At 42.5% G+C, this 24,392-nt stretch overlaps 1 long non-coding RNA gene across 3 annotated transcripts in view; it reads right to left on the reverse strand.

Annotated features, from left to right (window-relative positions):
* LOC135056344 (uncharacterized) overlaps positions 1-24,392 on the reverse strand; it is a 106,360-nt gene that overhangs the window by 6,980 nt on the left and 74,988 nt on the right. Inside the window, exon 5 of one of the 3 annotated variants that reach the window (XR_010243955.1) lies at positions 5,207-5,313. The exons of 1 other annotated variant lie outside the window; for it this stretch is intronic. This is a non-coding gene — a long non-coding RNA (uncharacterized LOC135056344). Of the gene's footprint in view, positions 1-5,206; positions 5,314-18,486; positions 18,618-24,392 lie in introns of those variants that run through there. One more of the 3 variants, XR_010243957.1, reaches the window with a different exon arrangement.

The raw sequence follows: 24,392 nt of genomic DNA on the forward strand, positions 1-24,392 counted from the left end.
GGGGGTAATTATTTTATACAGTGTTCAATGTTTAACATGTTAATGAAATATGCGTTGTAATAATAATAATTATGTGGAGATATAAGCTTTCTTGTACATGTATCATGTCTTATAGAAGCATTATGATAAATATCTCACTTTGTAGGTAAATTTCAGGTATAATATGACAACAGACACATTTTTCAACAATACTCTTACAATATGTAACACTTGAGTGGTAACATAAATACACTACTGATGCAAACTATATTTTACTGCTTGACAGGCCATATACATTTTACAAGTGCCTTATATCAGATACATGGAGAAACAATTTTCTACATCTTTTAGACATTAACATTCATTTTATTTTATTTTTTATTAACATATATTTTTGTGTACTCTCAATCTTTTGTCTTTTTATTTTCACTTAATCAAAACATTGACAAAGTTATTAGTACCTGCTCTGATTGAACAAACAAATGTAATCAATTATTTATACATTCATTGTAGTGTGATTGTTTAACCTGTTTGGCACCATTAAATGATTTTGCTAGATAAGGAGGAGTTGGCCAGGAATTCCTTGCTCAGTGCAGAGTAGGTGCATTGTGGTGCAAGATGGTATTGTCTGTGGAAGGGTACATGTTTACATAAGGAGGAGTTGGATGAAGGCAGGTAATGCCGCCAATTATCGGCGGCATTGGCAAACCATGTGATGGTAATCCATCCCAAGATTTCATTTTGTAGAGCAGCATTTTTTAATAAAGTGATGGAGAAGAGATATACTATGTATAGGGGCATTCCTTCCTCTAAAGAATGTTGAGATCACTTTTTAGCCTTTAATTTTAATTTGACACAATTTTCTCCTTTCAGTTGCAATTTAGCTGATACCAGATTTCTAGAAATACTTTGCTCAATTTAAAAATAAACATTAACCCCACGAGGCTTCTTCAGAGAGGTGGAGACCCATGTACAGTCTTCTTCTGTGCCCCCTCCTCTCTAGCCAGCAGCGCTATTGTCTCTGGGCGCTAGGTCCCCTGTCCCAGAGTCAAGTGCGCTTTCGCAGGCATCTGGGTAAATGGCGCGATAGACATTTTTCAAGTGATTTTCTTATTGTGCATGCATGAAACACCATTTTCCCAGTGATTTCTGCAGCGTGCTACTGTGACGCGGGACTCCAGAGGGTAAATATTGAAAAAATGGGTGCAGGGTGTGTGGTGTGTGTCCCGCACACACTGCACCCATTATAAATATCACAGCGCCAAAGAGGCACCCTTCGCTCGTATGATTCACTGAAACCATAAATGATGGTTAACTGAACATATTTAGGAGAAAAAATGAAAAAGGTAAAAAGTCAATTGGTGCTAGAATATTGCTCCTCTGTTTGTTCTGACTTCCATAAAACCTCCATTTATTTGTTGTCTGTAAAGTGCGATTTGCTATTGGAGTCCATTGTGTTTTAGTTTTAAAGATTACCACATTATCATAATTGATTCTATATATATATATATATATATATATATTGTATTTATTCATGATAGAGGGGACATTTTTCTTGAGGGTTTTTGTGTTTTCTAGTTGCTTTTGGTGGGAGTGGAAAGGGAGGTTTCAGTGTTGGTGTATGTTTAGTTTAGTAATGAATATCTACTTTTAAAAAGTTATCCAGTTACAATTAGCATACAAATTAATTTTAGTAATTGTGTCTCAATTTTTAAATTTATAACAATCTGGGAGGAAGTGGGGGGTTTTTTGCGGTGCTAATTCTTTATTAATTGTCGCTTTTTTTGTTAATTAAATATTCTGATTAGGGCCATTCACAAATAAAACTGCAATAATACCTTTATGGGGAATACTAGCTGGTGAGCACTGTGCAGGGAGTGTTGGCGTATGAAAGGTAGAGGAAGGTGATATATTTATCATTTTTCACTCTCCAGGACAGCTCCAATTCACACTTGCATACTAGATAAAAGCACCAGTGTTAACGTAGTGTAAGCCTAACTGGACATTTACCAAGTGCTGTGCATGACCCAGCTCTGATAGGATGATATGGGATAGAACATTATTCATAAGGGTATATTTGCAGACTATCCCCTAAAAACACCCATTTTGGTTGAATGCCCGCAAGTAATAAGTATCCCCGGAATGTATCTACAGGGGACAATGATCCCCCATTTTCAATTGCAAAAGAAGGGAAGTGATCACATTTGCCATCACTTCACTTCTAACACATTGCAGGGACAGGCTCCAGTCCCTGTCTATACATTCGGGAGATCTTTCATTTTTTATTCTGTAATAAAAAAAAATACCCGATAATTAATAAACCAGATAATAAATATGCCCCTAAATTATATATTAGGCATTTTGTGTTTTGAATTAAATTATACAGGTTGAGTATCCCTTATCCAAAATGTTATTTTGGAATAATTGTGAACCAAAACGAGATATCATGGTGATGGGACTTAAGTCTAAGCACAGAATGCATTTATGTTACATATACACCTTATACACACAGCCTGAAGGTAATTTTAGCCAATATTTTTAATAACTTTGTGCATTAAACAGTGTGTGTACATTCACACAATTCATTTCTGTTTCATATACACCTTATACACACAGCCTGAAGGTCATTTAATGAGATATTGTAAATAACTTTGTGAATTAAACAAAGTCTGTGTACATTGAGCCATCAGAAAACAAAGGTTTCACTATCTCAGTCTCACTCAAAAAAATCCGTATTTCGGAATATTCCGTATTTCGGAATATTTTGATATGGGATACTCAACCTGTATTATTAAATTATGTTTCCTGTCACTCTAGAATTCATGCTGCTCTATAAAGAGGTAAGTTAGCTTCATCATGATAAAACATGTAAATGGTTACATAGAAAAGGGCTGGAGCCCTGTAGAGACAAAATCAAAAGTATATATAAATCAAAAAGTGAGCAGAGAGCTCCACTGGCCAGTGACTAGTCTAATGTGGCAGCCTGTTGTCTTCCTACATAGAGATTACTGAATGAAGAAATGGGATTCTCTCATGATCAGCTTGTTTTATTAGAGAGTTGTGAAATGTCCCAATTTCTAATACAGGATTGTTAATGTTTCACTATAGATTTGATAAGGTTATATTCTCTGTAATGTAAATTGTGTACATATATAGTAATAAAAAGTATTTTTGTTTTATTTGGAAATAATGCTTGAATATGTTATCATCTGCTCTACAAATTATGTTTTATAGTTTGTAGCATTCATTTAAAATAAACTGTTTTATATTTTAGTGTTTTGAGTCAGTGAATTATTCATTCTTCATTCATGAATTCAGATAAACATATCAAGCAGCAACAGCCCCATATAACATAGAGCTTCTATATCCACATAGAAGAATTACATATACAATACATAGATCACAGTGGTTGTGCCTGCCTGGCTTGATTCATATGCAAAGCACATTAACCCATGCTGCCACACCTCTAGTTTCTCAGCGTGCTACAGCTGCTACCACCCACCTACTGTAAAACAGGTCATTCCTGCTGTGTAAGGAATGTTCTACAGTACAGACAGGAAAAAGATGACAATGCAGAATCAAAATACAAAAGTTTAGTCTGTGGCATAGACCATATAGAAAGAATAAACCTGTCTCTAAATGTGTAGGTCAGTAGGGGCAAACACAGGATTTGAGAGGTGGGGTTTTGTGCAGGGGCGTAGCCAGAACGTTGTGGGCCCCATAGCAACTTTTTGAAGGGGCCCCTGTCCCAATGCTTCTAGAGAGACACTTCTCTGCCACAGTTAATTTTATGCCCCATAATAGTGCCCTACATCATTTTCTGAGGTAGTGAATAGTGCCCTACATCATTTTAGTTCATATGGTGCCTCATTATAGTGCCCCGGTTCATATTATATAACAATATGACATTAAAATGCCCTCTAGTTCATTTTATGCCACACTACAATGTGCAGGTCCAGGGGCATACTGTACCTAGATATATTGCAGGCCCCAAGGAAAAAGTTTGAAAGGACCTCTACGTACCACCCAACGTGTAACTTTGACAGGGAAGGTGGGCCCCATAGCAGCTGCACTCCCTGCACCTATGGTAGCTACACCCTTGATTCTGTGTGTTAGATACATATTTCATACTTGCTTCACATTTGTCTTCAGTTAAACCATCCTAAATCTGTTTTCTATTAACCCCCAAGTCATCCTGTATCCAGTCTACCTCCAAACAATTCTTGCCTTGCAGCTGCTACACTCCAGGTTTATTACCTTGTGGTCTCCAGCTTATTGTGTGAGCCTCTACTGCTAGAGATTTAAGCCAAGGTGGCCCCCTAAGTACCGGAGTGCATGTGGGGCTGTTATTGGCAAGAGACCCTCTCACTGGCTCTAGGGGTCTCACACTTATTGTGCTAGAGTTCCCTAACAGTAGCCCACAATGGTAACGCATTAAGAAGCAAAGCTTTGATAAGTGCTTATACTGCAGGTTCTATGAGAAAATGTCCAGTCAATGGAGAAATTCATCAGTTGGATACTAATCAGCTATTAGATATTACAGCAACACATTTATATCTTAGCATATTGAAGATATTTACAGCATATCTAGGAGGTATGATCTTCTTACAAATTGTTATTTTGGCCTTAAAAACATTTTGCTGATTGCCCTTGGAAAGCCCTTGGAAAGATGGAGTCTGCAAAGAGGCAATTATTCTGCAGGTCCCTGCTATAAAGGGGGTTCGAGCTCCCTGATAAGCTGAGGGTCATGTACCCTGCCAAAAGATCTTCGGTAGATGTGAATGGAGCCAATAGTAAGACCAAACAGAAGCAAATCTGGAGTGTGGTTCCACATATACTCGTCTTCTGCTTTTCTACATGGCCCATGAAGTGAAAAAAAAATTGGTCAGCACTGTATATGTAGAAAAGCAGGAGTACTCAGGGGTGTATCATACAGCTATATTCAAAAGCCCATCTTTTAACAAAAATATAAATTAAGTAGGATTCAGGAAAGCTGATGACCACAGTAGAGTATATGAAGACATGCAGCTTATCTGGTTGACTGCAATGTTCTAGAACAAATACATATATCAAGATAATACATAGCCAATGATAAATGGTATTTTTATGTGTTTGCTTCCACTCCAATCTTTATTCAGGCATAAAATGATTGTGCAAGCAAATATTAAGCTACTCCTTTTCATTACATCTACAATCCTAACAACTCACACCAAGCTGTAGGTGTGAATAAAGAAGCTGATCCAGTTATTGTTTGAATGAAAAACTGGTGTGCCTTAGGTGTGTCATAACTTCTGGCATATTGCTGGGAGCAAATCAGTCCATGGTCCTTAATTCCTGTTAAATCATAAAGCAGAATAGAGAAAGTAGAAAATAGAGTACAGGTTGAGTATCCCTTATCCAAAATTCAAAATCACACATTTTTGGTTCCTCTACTGAGATAATCTCACACACACACACACACACACACACACACACACACGCTAGGAAATTAGGAGAGCGCACTTGTAAGTTAAAAGTAATATCTTTATAATAAAAATCCAATAGTAACGTACATTTCAGTTTTGGATAACAAACACGGCATAGGTTTAAAAACCGTCACGGCTCTGCTCTGCTCAGTCTCGCTGATTCCACTGCACTGGCTCCGGTTCCAGCAGCTGACGTCACAACGCCCACGGTGTGTAGCCACACCCAACGCGTATCTATACCCTTCATTACAATTTAACACTTTCACACCAGTTTTAAAATGAGAGACAGGTTTAGCTATATTTGAATTTCCACCATTACAACAATTCACAACAACATAACTCATAACAGAGTGTAGCGCACTAATCTATCCCAACTCTAACAAACTTGAATTTCCTTACGTGACATTAACCAACATTAACTTTTAATCATTTTATTAGTACCTAGCTATATATCTTGTAACCAAATGAGGTTAACAAACCTCCCCAAGTCCGATAGTAAATTGGGATCAGATCAGTGTGCTGCACTTTACAAACCTTTATAAAAAACACACATTTATTCTAGTGATGAGCGGGTTCGATTCCTCGGAAACCGAACCCCCCCGAACTTCACCCATTTTACACGGGTCCGAGGCATACTCGGATTCTCCCGTATGGCTCGGTTAACACGAGCGCGCCCGAACGTCATCATCCCGCTGTCGGATTCTCGCGAGATTCGGATTCTATATAAGCAGCCGCGCGTCACCGCCATTTTCACTCGTGCATTGGAAATGTTAGGGAGAGGACGTGGCTGGCTTCCTCTCCGTTTTTACTCATTGTTGATGCAAATATTTGTGCTTGCTTTGTATTATTAATATAGGAGGAGTACAGTGCAGAGTTTTGCTGATCAGTGACCACCAGTTTTATCCGTTCTCTGCCTGAAAAAAACGCTCCTTATCCGTTATCTGTGCTCAGTGTGCTGCATATATCTGTGCTCACACTGCTTAATTGTGGGGACTGGGGACCAGCAGTATTATATAGGAGGAGTACAGTGCAGAGTTTTGCTGACAGTGACCACCAGTATACGTTGTCTGACTGAAAAACGCTCCATATCTGTGCTCAGTGTGCTGCATATATCTGTGCTCACACTGCTTAATTGTGGGGACTGGGGGGCAGCAGTATTATATAGGAGGAGTACAGTGCAGAGTTTTGCTGACAGTGACCACCAGTATACGTTGTCTGCCTGAAAAACACTCCATATCTGTGCTGCATTGTAGTATATAGTAGGAGTACAGTGCATAATTTTGCTGACCACCAGTATATAATATATAGGAGTACGGTACAGAAGGCCACTGCTGTACCTACCTCTGTGTCGTCAAGTATACTATCCATCCAAACCTGTGGTGCATTTCAGTTTTGCACAGTTTGCTGACCACCAGTATATAATATATAGCATTACGGTACAGAAGGCCACTGCTGTACCTACCTCTGTGTCGTCAAGTATACTATCCATCCATACCTGTGGTGCATTTCAGTTTTGCACAGTTTGCTGACCACCAGTATATAATATATAGCATTACGGTACAGTAGGCCACTGCTGTACCTACCTCTGTGTCGTCAAGTATACTATCCATCCATACCTGTGGTGCATTTCAGTTTTGCACAGTTTGCTGACCACCAGTATATAATATATAGCATTACGGTACAGTAGGCCACTGCTGTACCTACCTCTGTGTCGTCAAGTATACTATCCATCCATACTTGTGGTGCATTTCAGTTTTGCACAGTTTGCTGACCACCAGTATATAATATATAGCATTACGGTACAGTAGGCCACTGCTGTACCTACCTCTGTGTCGTCAAGTATACTATCCATCCATACCTGTGGTGCATTTCAGTTTTGCACAGTTTGCTGACCACCAGTATATAATATATAGCATTACGGTACAGAAGGCCACTGCTGTACCTACCTCTGTGTCGTCAAGTATACTATCCATCCATACCTGTGGTGCATTTCAGTTTTGCACAGTTTGCTGACTACCAGTATATAATATATAGCATTACGGTACAGTAGGCCACTGCTGTACCTACCTCTGTGTCGTCAAGTATACTATCCATCCATACCTGTGGTGCATTTCAGTTTTGCACAGTTTGCTGACCACCAGTATATAATATATAGCATTACGGTACAGTAGGCCACTGCTGTACCTACCTCTGTGTCAAGTATACTATCCATCTATACCTGTGGTGCATTTCAGTTGTGCGCAGTATATATAGTAGTAGGCCATTGCTATTGATACTGGCATATAATTCCACACATTAAAAAATGGAGAACAAAAATGTGGAGGTAAAAATAGGGAAAGATCAAGATCCACTTCCACCTCGTGCTGAAGCTGCTGCCACTACTCATGGCCGAGACGATGAAATGCCATCAACGTCGTCTGCCAAGGCCGATGCCCAATGTCATAGTAGAGAGCATGTAAAATCCAAAAAACAAAAGCTCAGTAAAATGACCCAAAAATCTAAATTGAAAGCGTCTGAGGAGAAGCGTAAACTTGCCAATATGCCATTTACGACACAGAGTAGCAAGGAACGGCTGAGGCCCTGGCCTATGTTCATGGCTAGTGGTTCAGCTTCACATGAGGATGGAAGCACTCATCCTCTCGCTAGAAAAATTAAAAGACTTAAGCTGGCAAAAGCACAGCAAAGAACTGTGCGTTCTTCGAAATCACAAATCCCCAAGGAGAGTCCAATTGTGTCGGTTGCGATGCCTGACCTTCCCAACACTGGACGGGAAGAGCTTGCGCCTTCCACCATTTGCACGTCCCCTGCAAGTGCTGGAAGGAGCACCCGCAGTCCAGTTCCTGATAGTCAAATTGAAGATGTCACTGTTGAAGTACACCAGGATGAGGATATGGGTGTTGCTGGTGCTGGGGAGGAAATTGACAAGGAGGATTCTGATGGTGAGGTGGTTTGTTTAAGTCAGGCACCCGGCGAGACACCTGTTGTCCGTGGGACGAATATGGCCATTGACATGCCTGGTCAAAATACAAAAAAAAATCAGCTCTTCGGTGTGGAATTATTTCAACACAAATGCGGACAACAGGTGTCAAGCCGTGTGTTGCCTTTGTCAAGCTGTAATACGTAGGGGTAAGGACGTTAACCACCTAGGAACATCCTCCCTTATACGTCACCTGGGCCGCATTCATCAGAAGTCAGTGACAAGTTCAAAAACTTTGGGTGACAGCGGAAGCAGTCCACTGACAACTAAATCCCTTCCTCTTGTAACCAAGCTCCTGCAAACCACACCACCAACTCCCTCAGTGTCAATTTCCTCCTTACATAGGAAAGCCAATATTCCTGCAGGCCATGTCACTGGCAAGTCTGGCAAGTCTGACGAGTCCTCTCCTGCCTGGGAATCCTCCGATGCATCCTTGAGTGTAACGCCTACTGCTGCTGGCACTGCTGTTGTTGCTGCTGGGAGTCGATCGTCATCCCAGAGGGGAAGTCGGAAGACCACTTGTACTACTTCCAGTAAGCAATTGACTGTCCAACAGTCCTTTGCGAGGAAGATGAAATATCACAGCAGTCATCCTGCTGCAAAGCGGATAACTGAGGCCTTGGCAGCCTGGGCGGTGAGAAACGTGGTTCCGGTATCCACCGTTAATTCAGAGGCAACTAGAGACTTGATTGAGGTACTGTGTCCCCGGTACCAAATACCATCTAGGTTCCATTTCTCTAGGCAGGTGATACCGAAAATGTACACAGACCTCAGAAAAAGAGTCACCAGTGTCCTAAAAAATGCAGTTGTACCCAATGTCCACTTAACCACGGACATGTGGACAAGTGGAGCAGGGCAGACTCAGGACTATATGACTGTGACAGCCCACTGGGTAGATGTATTGCCTCCCGTAGCAAGAACAGCAGCGGCGGTACCAGTAGCAGCATCTCGCAAACGCCAACTCGTTCCTAGGCAGGCTACGCTTTGTATCACCGATTTCCATAAGAGGCACACAGCTGACAACCTCTTACGGAAACTGAGGAACATCATCGCAGAATGGCTTACCCCAATTGGACTCTCCTGGGGATTTGTGACATCGGACAACGCCACCAATATTGTGCGTGCATTACAAGTGGGCAAATTCCAGCACGTCCCATGTTTTGCACATACATTGAATTTGGTGGTGCAGAATTATTTAAAAAACGAAAGGGGCGTGCAAGAGATGCTGTCGGTGGCCCGAAGAATTGCGGGCCACTTTCGGCATTCAGCCACCGCGTGCCGAAGACTGGAGCACCATTAAACATTCCTGAACTTGCCATCATCTGAAGCAAGAGGTGGTAACGAGGTGGAATTCAACCCTCTATATGCTTCAGAGGATGGAGGAGCAGCAAAAGGCCATTCAAGCCTATACATCTGCCCACGATATAGGCAAAGGAGGGGGAATGCACCTGAATCAAGCACAGTGGAGAATGATTTCAACGTTGTGCAAGGTTCTGCAACCCTTTGAACTTGCCACACGTGAAGTCAGTTCAGACACTGCCAGCCTGAGTCAGGTCATTCCCCTCATCAGGCTTTTGCAAAAGAAGCTGGAGACATTGAAGGAGGAGCTAAAACAGAGCGATTCCGCTAGGCATGTGGGACTTGTGGATGGAGCCCTTAATTCGCTTAACCAGGATTCACGGGTGGTCAATCTGTTGAAATCAGAGCACTACATTTTGGCCACCGTGCTCGATCCTAGATTTAAAACCTACGTTGTATCTCTTTTTCTGGCAGACACAAGTCTGCAGAGGTTCAAAGACCTGCTGGTGAGAAAATTGTCAAGTCAAGCGGAACGTGACCCGTCAACATCTCCTCCTTCACATTCTCCCGCAACTGGGGGTGCGAGAAAAAGGCTAAGAATTCCGAGCCCACCCGCTGGCGGTGATGCAGGGCAGTCTGGAGCGAGTGCTGACATCTGGTCCGGACTGAAGGACCTGCCAACGATTACTGACATGTCGTCTACTGTCACTGCATATGATTCTCTCACCATTGAAAGAATGGTGGAGGATTATATGAGTGACCGCATCCAAGTAGGCACATCAGACAGTCCGTACGTATACTGGCAGGAAAAAGAGGCAATTTGGAGGCCCTTGCACAAACTGGCTTTATTCTACCTAAGTTGCCCTCCCTCCAGTGTGTACTCCGAAAGTGTTTAGTGCAGCCGCTCACCTTGTCAGCAATCGGCGCACGAGGTTACTTCCAGAAAATGTGGAGAAGATGATGTTCATCAAAATGAATTATAATCAATTCCTCCGTGGAGACATTCACCAGCAGCAATTGCCTCCAGAAAGTACACAGAGACCTGAGATGGTGGATTCCAGTGGGGACGAATTAATAATCTGTGAGGAGGGGGATGTACACAGTGAAAGGGGTGAGGAATCGGAGGATGATGATGAGGTGGACATCTTGCCTCTGTAGAGCCAGTTTGTGCAAGGAGAGATTGATTGCTTCTTTTTTTGGTGGGGGCCCAAACCAACCAGTCATTTAAGTCACAGTCGTGTGGCAGACCCTGTCGCTGAAATGATGGGTTTGTTAAAGTGTGCATGTCTTATGTTTATACAACATAAGGGTGGGTGGGAGGGCCCAAGGACAATTCCATCTTGCACCTCTTTTTTCTTTCATTTTTCTTTGCATCATGTGCTGTTTGGGGACAATTTTTTTGAAGTGCCATCCTGCCTGACACTGCAGTGCCACTCCTAGATGGGCCAGGTGTTTGTGTCGGCCACTTGTGTCGCTTAGCTTAGTCACACAGTGACCTTGGTGCGCCTCTTTTTTTCTTTGCATCATGTGCTGTTTGGGGACAATTTTTTTGAAGTGCCATCCTGCCTGACACTGCAGTGCCACTCCTAGATGGGCCAGGTGTTTGTGTCGGCCACTTGGGTCGCTTAGCTTAGTCACACAGCGACCTTGGTGCGCCTCTTTTTTTCTTTGCATCATGTGCTGTTTGGGGACAATTTTTTTGAAGTGCCATCCTGCCTGACACTGCAGTGCCACTCCTAGATGGGCCAGGTGTTTGTGTTGGCCACTTGGGTCGCTTAGCTTAGTCACACAGCGACCTTGGTGCCCCTCTTTTCTTTGCATCATGTGCTGTTTGGGGACAATTTTTTTGAAGTGCCATCCTGCCTGACACTGCAGTGCCACTCCTAGATGGGCCAGGTGTTTGTGTCGGCCACTTGGGTCGCTTAGCTTAGCCATCCAGCGACCTCGGTGCAAATTTTAAGACTAAAAATAATATTGTGAGGTGTTCAGAATAGACTGAAAATGAGTGTAAATTATGGTTATTGAGGTTAATAATACTATGGGATCAAAATGACCCCTAAATTCTATGATTTAAGCTGTTTTTGAGGGTTTTTTGTAAAAAAAACACCCGAATCCAAAACACACCCGAATCCGACAAAAAATTTTCAGGGAGGTTTTGCCAAAACACGTCCAAATCCAAAACACGGCCACGGAACCGAATCAAAAACCAAAACACAAAACCCGAAAAATGTCCGGTGCTTATCACTAATTTATTCACAACATCTGTATGAAATGTAATTCCATCTATCTATTTATTAAAATCATTAATTAATAAAAGAGCATATATCAATACTCAATGATTACTAAAAAATACATCCTAAAGAATATATATATATATATATATATATATATATATATATAGATATATATATATATAGATATATATATATATAGATAGATAATACAAGGCAGACATAATACTACAGTCGGACCAAAAAGATTTTTTCTAGACTTTAAACGAAACCGCAATCCAACAGATAGAACTTCCGAACATTAACAAGTAACTATTAGTCATAAGTCCTTGATCTCCCATAATCGGAATACTATTGATTCAATGCATTTTAACCTCTAAGTCTGGGCTCATTATTTGAAATCCACAGGTCGGGACTCAGCCGCTGACACTTATGGATCTCATTGAGCTCAAACAGACAGGTCACTCATGTAAAAACGGAACAATATCACATCCTTCATTAAGTCCTTGTGGTGCAAATGTGTTTAGGGTATATATCCAGTAAGTTTCTCTCTGAGAGAGCTTTTTTAACAGATCCCCTTTTCTATCATCTAATAATTTTTTCTATCGCCTTAAACCTGAACCCTTTCAAACTGGAGTTGGCACATTCTGTAAAATGACGGGGGACACTGTGATTTTCTACCTTATGTAAAATATTACGCGTATGTTCTAATATGTGCAATTTTAAGGTGCGCTTCGTCTTACCGACATATCGTTTTCCACAACCATACGCGCACGCAGGGGGGGTTTCCGAGTATCTAGAAACCCCCCCTGACCGACGATCATCAGCGCTGCTGAACGATGTTTTTTTTTTTTTTTTATTGTGTTTATACAACACACGGCTGCTGCAGCTCCCTACACTGACAGGCGGCTGGCTGCCTGTAGGGGGAGCTGCAGCGATGGATGTGCCTGTCACTGCCTGAGTCTTCTTTGAAACAGAGCGGTCCAGGTGAGAGCAGGCAGCGGCTGCCGCTGTCTCAATCTCCACTGACTCTGCAAGCAGCCTGGTGAAGATGGGGCCAGTAGGCCATAATAAATTATTCTGGCCGGGTGAATCATGTGTCATGCTGTCCCACATACTGCAGCAGTTTGTGTGGTGAGTAGCATGTGATTGGATGGATGGCATGCTTCCTCTTAATGGTGTGTGTCATCACAGTGTGTGTATATATGTATATATGCTGTGTGCATGTAATATAAGGTATGTATGTATGTTTGCTGTGTGCATGTGTACTATGTGTGTATGCAGTGCCAGATTAAGGTCCTCATGGGCCTGGAGCTGTAATTTATGAAGGGCCTATTGTGCGCCGTTGCAGGGGGTGTGACCAGTGTGGTGGGGGTGTGACTACCAATATGGGGGTGTGGTGTGGCTAGCACCATGGAGGGCATAGCTACCCACCTACCTAACTATGGTTTATTTTTATGCTGCGAGCTAACGTACCAGTATATACGGTATTTGGATTGTGGGAGGAAACCCACGCCAGTATGGGGAGAATATACAAACTCCACGCAGTTAGGGACATGGTGGGAATCAAACCCATGACTTTAGTGCTGTAAGGCAGCAAAGCTAACCATCACACCATCCGTAGACCTGTTAGTGGTGGCAGTCCAATCCACATGGAAATTTTTCCCCCAGAACATTTACAAAATACTATCCTATGACTAAACTCATTAATGAGCATGTACTGCTATGGTTTTTTCTAATATGCATTTTCAGTTTCTTTTAACATGCCACTACCATGTAAAAAAAATAAATATGCATTAACGAATATGGTAAAAACCAGGATACAAAAAACAAAACAAAAACAGACAGAATATAATTTGAAGTTTCCAATTAGCTTCATTAGTCACACCCGCTCCCCGCACACACTACACTACCCCTAACCCTGCACCCGCTCCCCGTACACACTACACTACCCCTAATCCTGCACCAGCTCCCCGTACACACTATACTACCCCTAACCCTGCATCCGCTCCCCGCACACACTACACTACCCCTAACCCTGCACCCGCTCCCCATACACACTATACTACCCCTAATCCTGCACCAGCTCCCCGTACACACTACACTACCCCTAACCCTGCATCCGCTCTCCGCACACACTACACTACCCCTAACCCTGCACCCGCTCCCCGTACACACTACACTACCCCTAATCCTGCACCAGCTCCCCGTACACACTCCACTACTCCTAATCCTGCACCCGCTCCCCGTACACACTACACTACCCCTAATCCTGCACCAGCTCCCCGTACACACTACCCCTAACTCTGCACCCGCTCCCCGTACACACTACACTACCACTAACCCTGCACCCGCGCCCCGTGCACACTACACAACTCCCTACCCTGCACCTGCTCCCCACACACACTACCCCTAACCCTGCTGGGGACGTATTAATGAGCAATAGGGGCATGGTCACCTATGTAATCTGTGAAGGGTGGGTCAGGGTGACAAGGCCGCTAGCAGGATGGTCGCTGTGTCACTAATATACTGAGCACAGTCAGTACCTCACTCCTGCTGCCGCCCCCCGCCACTTGCTGTACAGTGCATAGAGCCATAGCAAACAGTCCCCTCATGTGATATGGCCGCCTATGCACAGCAGCGTACAGCCGTATCACAGATTGCGTATCTTTTAATTGTGTCCTACAGGGCTTCTGTAGCCCTGTAGGACACACAGTAAGAGAGCCCACATGGCTGCCGCCGCGCACACTGGACCACCTGTGCCCTTTTGCAATGGAGTAGGCTGCGTCCCGTGGCGATAGCACAGCCCAGGGTGCACCTGGCACTCTGCCCCCCTGGCCAGCCCGCCACTGGACTGGACTGAAGGTTCTAGGTGGGAGGGTACTGGGATCGGTGCAGTGGGCTGTTTGGGGAGGGAAGGCAGGGAGACACTGGGATGGGGATCAGTAATGGTGGGGACACAGAGCTGGAGAAGGGGCAGACACTGGATGGGTACACTGACCTGCTGCACCGCCACCTGCACATTCACAACAGCCTCTTGAGCAGCTCTTCCTGCATCATCTGACATACAGTGTGGGACGGATCAGTGTGGGACCGATACAGTGCGGGACCGATACAGTGCGGGTGGGATACAGTGCGGGTGGGATACAGTGTGGGACGGATACAGTGCGGGAGGGATACAGTACGGGTGGGATACAATGTGGGATGGATACAGTGTGGGACGGATACAGTGCGGGTGGGATACAGTGTGGGACGGATACAGTGCAGGTGGGATACAATGTGGGACGGATACAGTGCGGGAGGGATACAGTGCGGGTGGGATACAATGTGGGACGGATACAGTGCGGGAGGGATACAGTGCAGGTGGGATACAGTGTGGGTAGGACACAGTGTGGGTGGGATACAGTGCAGGTCAGATACAGATGCTGTGTGGGACAAAGGGAAGCAAGCTCTCCCCCGACGCACACCTGATTTAAATTGTAGAGCGTTATGCTGTGCGTTGGTGGGCACAGAGGGGAGGACGTTGGTCTCAGGCAGCGATTGGATAAGATCGCTGCCAGCGGTGAGAGACTGACTGCACAGCACGTCCTGCAGGGCCCACTCATTTTTAAAAACAGGGTCAAAAACTGCCTCTCTCTGAATCTCTGATATCACATGCTTGTCTTCTTTTCTAATCTCTCACAGTATCTTTCTTTACTTTTCTAACATACCTTAATCACCTACCTGTCTATCTCAGGTGCATTACTGTTCCTCAACTGCACTCATTCCTTACGTTCCCCCTTTCACTTTCCCTCCCATGTTACTTCTCTCTCTCTTACCTTTTCCTGCCTCTGCTCAGTATAGTAGTGTGTGACATGGATGGCTGGCAGCAGTGTCGAGTCCTGGCCTGCCCCCTGCATGATGTCATGCAGTGGGCGGAGCTTGAAGTCATGAAGTACTGCACAGCCCACTAACTGAGCCCAGCCACCGAGCACCAGCACAGGCTGCAGTACCAGGAAGTGCTGCACAGCCCACTGACTGAGCCCAGCCACCGAGCACCAGCACAGGCTGCAGTATCAGGGATACTGGCTGCACGGGGTGCTGTTACCATACGCTGCCTGATCGGGGTTGAGCTCCGATCACGGCAGGCGGACCAGTGGAGGGGTAAGCGCAGTCCTCTGTGGGGACAACGCTATGCAGCCAGTGTTTTTTTTACTGTTAACACTGGCTGCATTGCAGGAGATCCTGTGGGCCTATTTTCAATGGGGGGCCTGGAGCTGCAGCTTCATTCGCCCCATTGTTAATCCGGCCCTGTGTGTATGTATCATGCTGTGTGCATGTATAGTGTGTGTGTGTGTGTGTGCAGGTACAGTATAGTGTGTGTGTGTGTGTGTGTGTGTGTGTGTGTATGTATACTTCCTGTATGTATGTTTACTGTGTGTGCAAGTAGACTCTTTGTGTATGTATGTATGTATGTATGTATGTATGTATGTATGTATGTTGTGTGTGTTTGTTTAAGTATGATAATGTAATAATATTCTACTAATCCAGCCATGTTGAATATATGAATATAGGTGTATAAGTACCAATTTTATTAAGGACTGCTAGTTCAGAGTCAAAGATATATGTATATACAGTATTTGCTGGCGTATAAGACTACTTTTTTGCCCTGAAAAACATGCCTCCAAATGGGGGGGTCGTCTTATACGCCGGGTGCACTTCAGTTGGTATAGTCATAGCTGCCATAGTGGCCTTCCGATACTCGCCCGGTGCCCATAGTGGCCTCCCGATGCCCGCCCACCTCATTCTACTCACCATCCAGTATCGCGCGATATCCAGTGCGGCCGCAGCGGGTCACTAGTGCCAATTACAGGGAGATGCAGGGACTGGCCGGAGGCGCTGCGGTCGCGTTGTGGCCGTACAATGGTGACAATGACAGGTACTGTAATGGCACTAATACTAATACTAATGGCACTCATGTGAAACCGGTAACACTAAATTCACACAGGGGTATACTTTTATACATTTTACAACTTTCTCCTCGCCCCCTCCTCCCTTCTTATGCATACCTTGATAAATACTCCCTATCCAAATCTCTTATCAGGTCCTAATATACAGTATGTCACAAATCTGATGTTCTTTTACGTTTTATTTGGTGTGTGGAAGGGGGTAGTCTTATACGGCAAGTATATAACAAACTCTATATTTTGAGTGGAAATGTTGGGGGTCGTCTTATACGCCAAGTCGTCTTATACGCCGGCAAATACGGTATGTATTTTTATTTATAGAGGCAATTCACGTCAGTATATAGGTTTATATGCCCTGGACTGAATTGAGTAACTCTGGTAATATAGGGGCAATGTGTATGTACTGCATCAATAAGGGACTGTTAGTGAGGGAACCTTCAGCTCAGGTACTGAATTGAAATAATAAAGTACCTGATTGGACCGTGTACCACCTGAGGTAACTCTGGGCACATGTTGTGACAGGTGACTCTCGAGACCTCGGCGGGAAGATGAGATCCACGCGACCCAGATGTGAGGAGGATAAATAGAGGAGCAGCAGCAGCATTCGTGACTTGATCGGGTGCACAGCCATGGGAGCGGTATCTCTCTGTCTGCCCCGCTGAACTAAGCCATCCTGTCAGCGGGGGGCTGGATGAGAGAGCGCCGCGACTACTGGTGGTTGTGCACCAATGAGGAGCGGCCAATACTGAAAGCCAGCGCACCACTGAAGAGGCGGCGACATCCGGAGAGGAGGAGCGGCTTCCCGACGGCTAAGCGGAGGGATGACAGGTGACGTCCGGAGAGGCAGAGACATCCGGAGAAGTACTAACATCAAATATTAGACATTTAAAACATAACTTTTAATAATTGTATTAAAAATAAAGTGACACAGTTTGTAAAAATATATTTACAAATAATCATGCATATAGATTTACTTGACAATTTGTTTAAGAAAATATAGTGAGAATAAGCGCGTTGGTGAAAATTATTTGTAATTAATACATCAACTGGGAGGAGGTCTGTCTGTGATATATGACAGGTTATTAATTTTATTCCCAGGGATAGAATACCTTGGTTTGGTTATCTCTGTATTTGTAAATGCTTCTAATGAAGGGGAGGGTATATGTGATATGAGAAATAGAAAAATGAAATATGAAAAATTAAAAAAGTATGAAAAAAATGAAAAAAATATGAAAGAAGATGTATTGGGATGTTGCCTGTGTGGGTTTTTATACACCTTCTGCTCTATATTCAGGCAGCCGTGTACCCGGAAAGGCTTTTGCTTAAAGAATACTGGGTTATTCAGCTTTCTGCTAGAGACAGAAGTCTGAGAGTGCGAATAAATACTGATTTAGATATGAGTATATACTGATAAATAATTTTTGTAAAAAAAAAAAAAAAAAAAAAAAGGGAAGAAACACTGAGTGAAGACAATGATAATATTTTATAAACAGCGTATTTGATGGTAACCGCTAGACTTATAAGATACTGGTGAGACAATTGAAGGAAAGAAAAGAAAGAAATAATTAAAGAGGGTGTCTTACTTCTGCTGTTCAGCTGGGTTGTTTACTGCACCTGGTGTTCACTGTTGGTCCCCCACACAGTTACTGGCCAGGCCTGCCACAGATTTGCTTCCAAGATCGAACGGGATCAGGCGTATCCTGTGGAGTATGGCCGTAATCTGCTGAATGAGAGAGTATGACTACCAAGATGCTTCTGCTGTCCAGAATGGTGGATGAGAGAGCATGAAACTGGAAGGCTTATCTGACAGAGACGTTAAAGATTAAAGAATTCTTTGGCTGATATAGCTGATAAGGGGCAAGAGAGGCCCTGATATCTCGTCAATGCACGTAATCTATATAAGTATCATGACATCTTGGATTACAATTAGTAGATGAAAAATCAGAAAACAGCTTTGGATAAACCTTGCAACAGGGATATTTTGCTGAAAATAACGTTTTTTTAAAAACCTAGTACAGAGCAAAGAACAATGCACCGCTGTTGATGATCCAGTAATAGATTAAATCACATTTTATACACAAGAAAAATAACAAAAGTTCAGAACACACTAGTTTTGTATTTGTGAGGGCTGATATAATGTATAAAAAAGCTGCTTTAGAATAGCTAGTGATCTGTTGTGGATCACATGGATATATTCCTAGCTGATAAATATCAGTGGGCTAGGATAATTGGTGTTCAGAAAAGGCATATTAGACTAATTAAAGAGAAAAAACAACAATATGAAAAATAAAAAATAATAATAAATAATAAAGATAACTTCCCTCTTCCTTTCAGAAGAAAAAAATAGCAGATTTTGCACTCCTTAGTACAGACCACCCATAAGTACACTTCTTATTATAAGATTGTTATGCTCCTTTTTCACATGAATGCATATGAGTAAAATGGAGTGTAATGAAGGAGGTATTCTGATGAGTATAAAGCAGTAAGGAGTAGTAAAAAGGAGGTTGCTACATAAATGCAAAGTACAGAGAGATGATATAAAATCTTCTTGCCCTAAAAGGGCGCTTACTGAACCCTTGTATTCCTTTTCTGGGAGTGGGCTGCGCAGTCCCACTGGATCCCACTAGACCAAACGGACCGTTTCACCGCAATGTCGGCTTGCTCACTGGTAATTGGTATAATTCAGAATGAGGGTATATATAATACAGGTTTAATTACCTGAGTGGCCGCAGGTGATTGGAATGAACGCGCCGTGTTTGACCGGCGATTCCGGAAATGACGTTGCGCTGCGTCCGGCGGTAGTCATGGGAACGCTTTGCGTTCCACAGCCATAGGGACGCTTTGCGTTCCACAGCCTTTCCGTTCGGCTGTGTCTGTGAGAAATCTCGGTGGCGTCTGACGTGTGACGCATGTTAAGGGAAGGGATGTATACATCTAGCGGTCGTCATGGAGACGCAGATGCTGCTGACGGCTGCTAGGGTTGCTGCGCTCAGTGGCTCATTAGTACAAAAGTGGTGGAGGCGTGGATAGTTGGGATAGAGAAAAACTGATAAAGTTAGCAGTTTGTAGTTATCTTAAAACATGGCCTGATGATGGTGAGAGACAGAGTTGATCATAATGATGGGGATTGAGGACGATTATTTACTGGAGATTATATATATGAGTAGAATAGTAATAATTGATGAATAATATATAACGAAAACAATAGTAATGAAGATAGAAATAAATAATAATAATAATTATAAGTAAAGATAAATAGCATTGTAAATTGTTATTGATAAATGTGCTAAATATTGTGACAAAACGATGATAATATATTTGGCCACTGGTAGTGTGCCATATAATGAGAGCAGGATAAGAAGTGAGGAGGAGCTAAGACGTAAGGGGAAATACTTGCTGATTGATGCTTTAAAGCAATTATACTTATAAATATGTATATAAAGCTATAATCTGTATCTGTTTAGAAATGATTGAGAGATAAAGTAAAAAAGGGGGGGAGGGGTGAAAGTTGAGGATGGAGTGGAGAAGTGAATACAGAAAGGGTGAAATATAGTGAAAAATAGTGAAAATTGTGTGTGTCTGTAGTGTACTGGTATCTTGCAAACAACAAAGAGGGATTTAATTGATAAAAAAAGGTTATTTTCAGCAAAATATCCCTGTTGCAAGGTTTATCCAAAGCTGTTTTCTGATTTTTCATCTACTAATTGTAATCCAAGATGTCATGATACTTATATAGATTACGTGCATTGACGAGATATCAGGGCCTCTCTTGCCCCTTATCAGCTATATCAGCCAAAGAATTCTTTAATCTTTAACGTCTCTGTCAGATAAGCCTTCCAGTTTCATGCTCTCTCATCCACCATTCTGGACAGCAGAAGCATCTTGTTAGTCATACTCTCTCATTCAGCAGATTACGGCCATACTCCACAGGATACGCCTGATCCCGTTCGATCTTGGAAGCAAATCTGTGGCAGGCCTGGCCAGTAACTGTGTGGGGGACCAACAGTGAACACCAGGTGCAGTAAACAACCCAGCTGAACAGCAGAAGTAAGACACCCTCTTTAATTATTTCTTTCTTTTCTTTCCTTCAATTGTCTCACCAGTATCTTATAAGTCTAGCGGTTACCATCAAATACGCTGTTTATAAAATATTATCATTGTCTTCACTCAGTGTTTCTTCCCTTTTTTTTTTTTTTTTTTTACAAAAATTATTTATCAGTATATACTCATATCTAAATCAGTATTTATTCGCACTCTCAGACTTCTGTCTCTAGCAGAAAGCTGAATAACCCAGTATTCTTTAAGCAAAAGCCTTTCCGGGTACACGGCTGCCTGAATATAGAGCAGAAGGTGTATAAAAACCCACACAGGCAACATCCCAATACATCTTCTTTCATATTTTTTTCATTTTTTTCATACTTTTTTCATTTTTCATATTTCATTTTTCTATTTCTCATATCACATATACCCTCCCCTTCATTAGAAGCATTTACAAATACAGAGATAACCAAACCAAGGTATTCTGTCCCTGGGAATAAAATTAATAACCTGTCATATATCACAGACAGACCTCCTCCCAGTTGATGTATTAATTACAAATAATTTTCACCAACGCGCTTATTCTCACTATATTTTCTTAAACAAATTGTCAAGTAAATCTATATGCATGATTATTTGTAAATATATTTTTACAAACTGTGTCACTTTATTTTTAATACAATTATTAAAAGTTATGTTTTAAATGTCTAATATTTGATGAAGAGTGCCCCAACATAGAGTCTTTCTCCTCTCCTGTGTTAGTGCTTCAAACTTACTGACTCTGGGAGCACCACCGACTAGTAATCAGTACACTTTGTGTACATTATTAGCTTAAAGTCGGTCACAGACCAAGAACCTATATTGGTCCATGTCTGTATCAATAACCAGTTGCGGAACTATCCCCATAAGATTTATCTTAGCTCTTTTCTGATTAAATTCAGATTCTTGTTCCAGCACGGTTTAGACACCAATCAATTTATCATTAATCTTACAGTTATCCTTTATTTTAAGTGACCTACTAAATATTTCATTCATTATAATGGCCGCTTTCAATCTACGGAATGAACTAAGTCGTAAAACCTCTGCGCTTAACGATAGTGAAGACATCTTCTCCAATACGGGTATCTCTAACCCAGAAAATAAAGATTGGCTACAAGAACTTCATAAATTGAGATCATGTCTCCAGAAAAGAACACGAGCAACCTGGGATATAAAAACTCTGGAGAGTTATGCCAAGAACAAAATCACTCCCAGAGGCCTTCGACCAAAAATCTTCCCGGCTTTTCCCTTGATAACGGAGAATCTCAAAGCTGAATGGGAAGGGGCACTCATGAAATGCGCACAGGATTTAATGGCAGTGTTAGTCAAACATAGTCATCTCACACTAAATGCTGTCGAAAAAGAAATTGATGACCTAGGAAAAAACCTTGAGAAATGGGAAAAAGAGACAAATTTCCAACAGACCTTTGAAAAAATTAAAAAGGATTTAGAACCATACGAGCTAAGGATTATTGACCGCAAACGGACTAAATTTGCGAGGGACATCAGAGACTTCCAAGAAGGAAACATCTTCAATTGGAAAAAATCCACGATAAGAAGAGAACGGGAACCTAGTCATAGAAGAAACTACGAACATACTTATGAGGAGAACTCATCTTCGGAGGCAGATTCCTCTGGAGGAGAATACTTCTCGGATTCCAACAACACTGGTCGGGAACCTTACCGCTATGAAAACGCAGACACTGGCAAGAATTTGGGACCTACGTCTTCTTCTTTTTTAGGGGTTACCAGGAGAAGAGGAAGATCAAAATTACGACCAGGAGAAAGACGCGCAGGAGCAAGAAGAGACCCCAGGGACGAACCAGACTGGTCACCCCGATATCCCACTCGGTATTACCAGAAAACAGACAGGAGGACTCCAATTTAAAGGTCATTAATCTTTCAACAAGACAGCTCACAGAAGATCATATCATGGTACTCGGAAAGGGCCTGTCCTTTTCACCAATGAAATCACTTAACAGATTCCAATGGGAAAAGGACCTTAAGCTGTTTGGCCGTAAACTCTTACTCAAGAAATTCTTCGCCAAAAAAAGAGAAAACCTAGCCTCAGAAGATAACACCATAGAAGATCAAACCATTACGGCGGAAGACCAGGAAGCCATAGCCATACTGGAAGAACTTCAATTAGAGAATCAAGACCAAACAACCAGACCTAAGTGCAAGTTGAAATCTACTTTCTTTCCAACAGAGAATATCTGCCCAGAAATAAGGGTCTTCCAGGAACTTATTTCCAAAGATCTTGACTATATACACAGAAAATCCAAAATCAAGATGAATAAGACAGACAATCTCAACAAACTACAAAGACAAGCACTTAAAGAGATCGGATCATGGAAAGATATTGTGATAAAACCCTCGGACAAAGGGGGGAACATTGTACTATGGCCAGTACATATGTACATCAAAGAAGCAATGAGGCAATTAGGAGACCGAGATTGTTATAAGTCTGTAATTTTTAATCCAACAGAAAAATATACAGCAGAATTAAAGAAAATTCTTAATAGTGCGCAACTAACAGGCACAATTACGAACCAAGAATTCAAGTATCTGCTACCTACCAACCCTAAGACTCCTACACTGTACCTCTTGCCCAAAGTCCATAAGAACATTACCACACCGCCTGGCAGACCGATCGTATCAGGTCAGGACGGCCTTTTGGAGAAACCCAGTACTTTCTTAGATCTTCATCTGAGGAAGTATGTCCTAACGCTTCCATCTTATCTAAAGGACACGATGGACGTATTAAAGAGACTTCATGATGTCAAACTAGAAACAAAACATCTTTTGGTCACATTGGACGTTGAATCCTTATATACGAGCATAGATCATGAAGCAGGACTACGGGCTGTGAAATTTTTCCTGGAGATGGAGGGACAGAATGAATTCAACGACTTTTTGATTCAACTCTTAACATTTGTCCTTACAAGAAACTATTTTACATTCCATGACCGGTTTTTCCTCCAAACAAGAGGCACCGCCATGGGAGCAGCTTGCGCCCCCACCTATGCCAATTTATATCTAGGCTGGTGGGAGAGGGAGATAGTGCACAACCCAGAAAACGAGATATACACACAATTCATAACGGTGTGGTGGAGATACATCGATGATATCTTTATGATATGGGAAGGAGACAGGACATCTCTCCTAAAATTCATTGATATACTAAATCATAACAACTTGAACTTGAAATTAACCCACCACATTAGTGAATCATCTATCCCCTTTTTGGATCTCACGGTGTACAAAGATATGACTGGACAGGTGCATACAAAATTATTTCGCAAACCTACAGCCTCCAACAGTGTACTCCATCAAACTAGCGCTCATTTTCCACCGACAGTTGAAAACATCCCTAAAGGGGAATTCTTGCGCTTGAGGAGAAATTGCTCAGACACCA

Source organism: Pseudophryne corroboree, chromosome 3, assembly GCF_028390025.1.
Source record: "Pseudophryne corroboree isolate aPseCor3 chromosome 3, aPseCor3.hap2, whole genome shotgun sequence".
Classification (NCBI taxonomy): Eukaryota; Metazoa; Chordata; class Amphibia; order Anura; family Myobatrachidae; genus Pseudophryne; species Pseudophryne corroboree.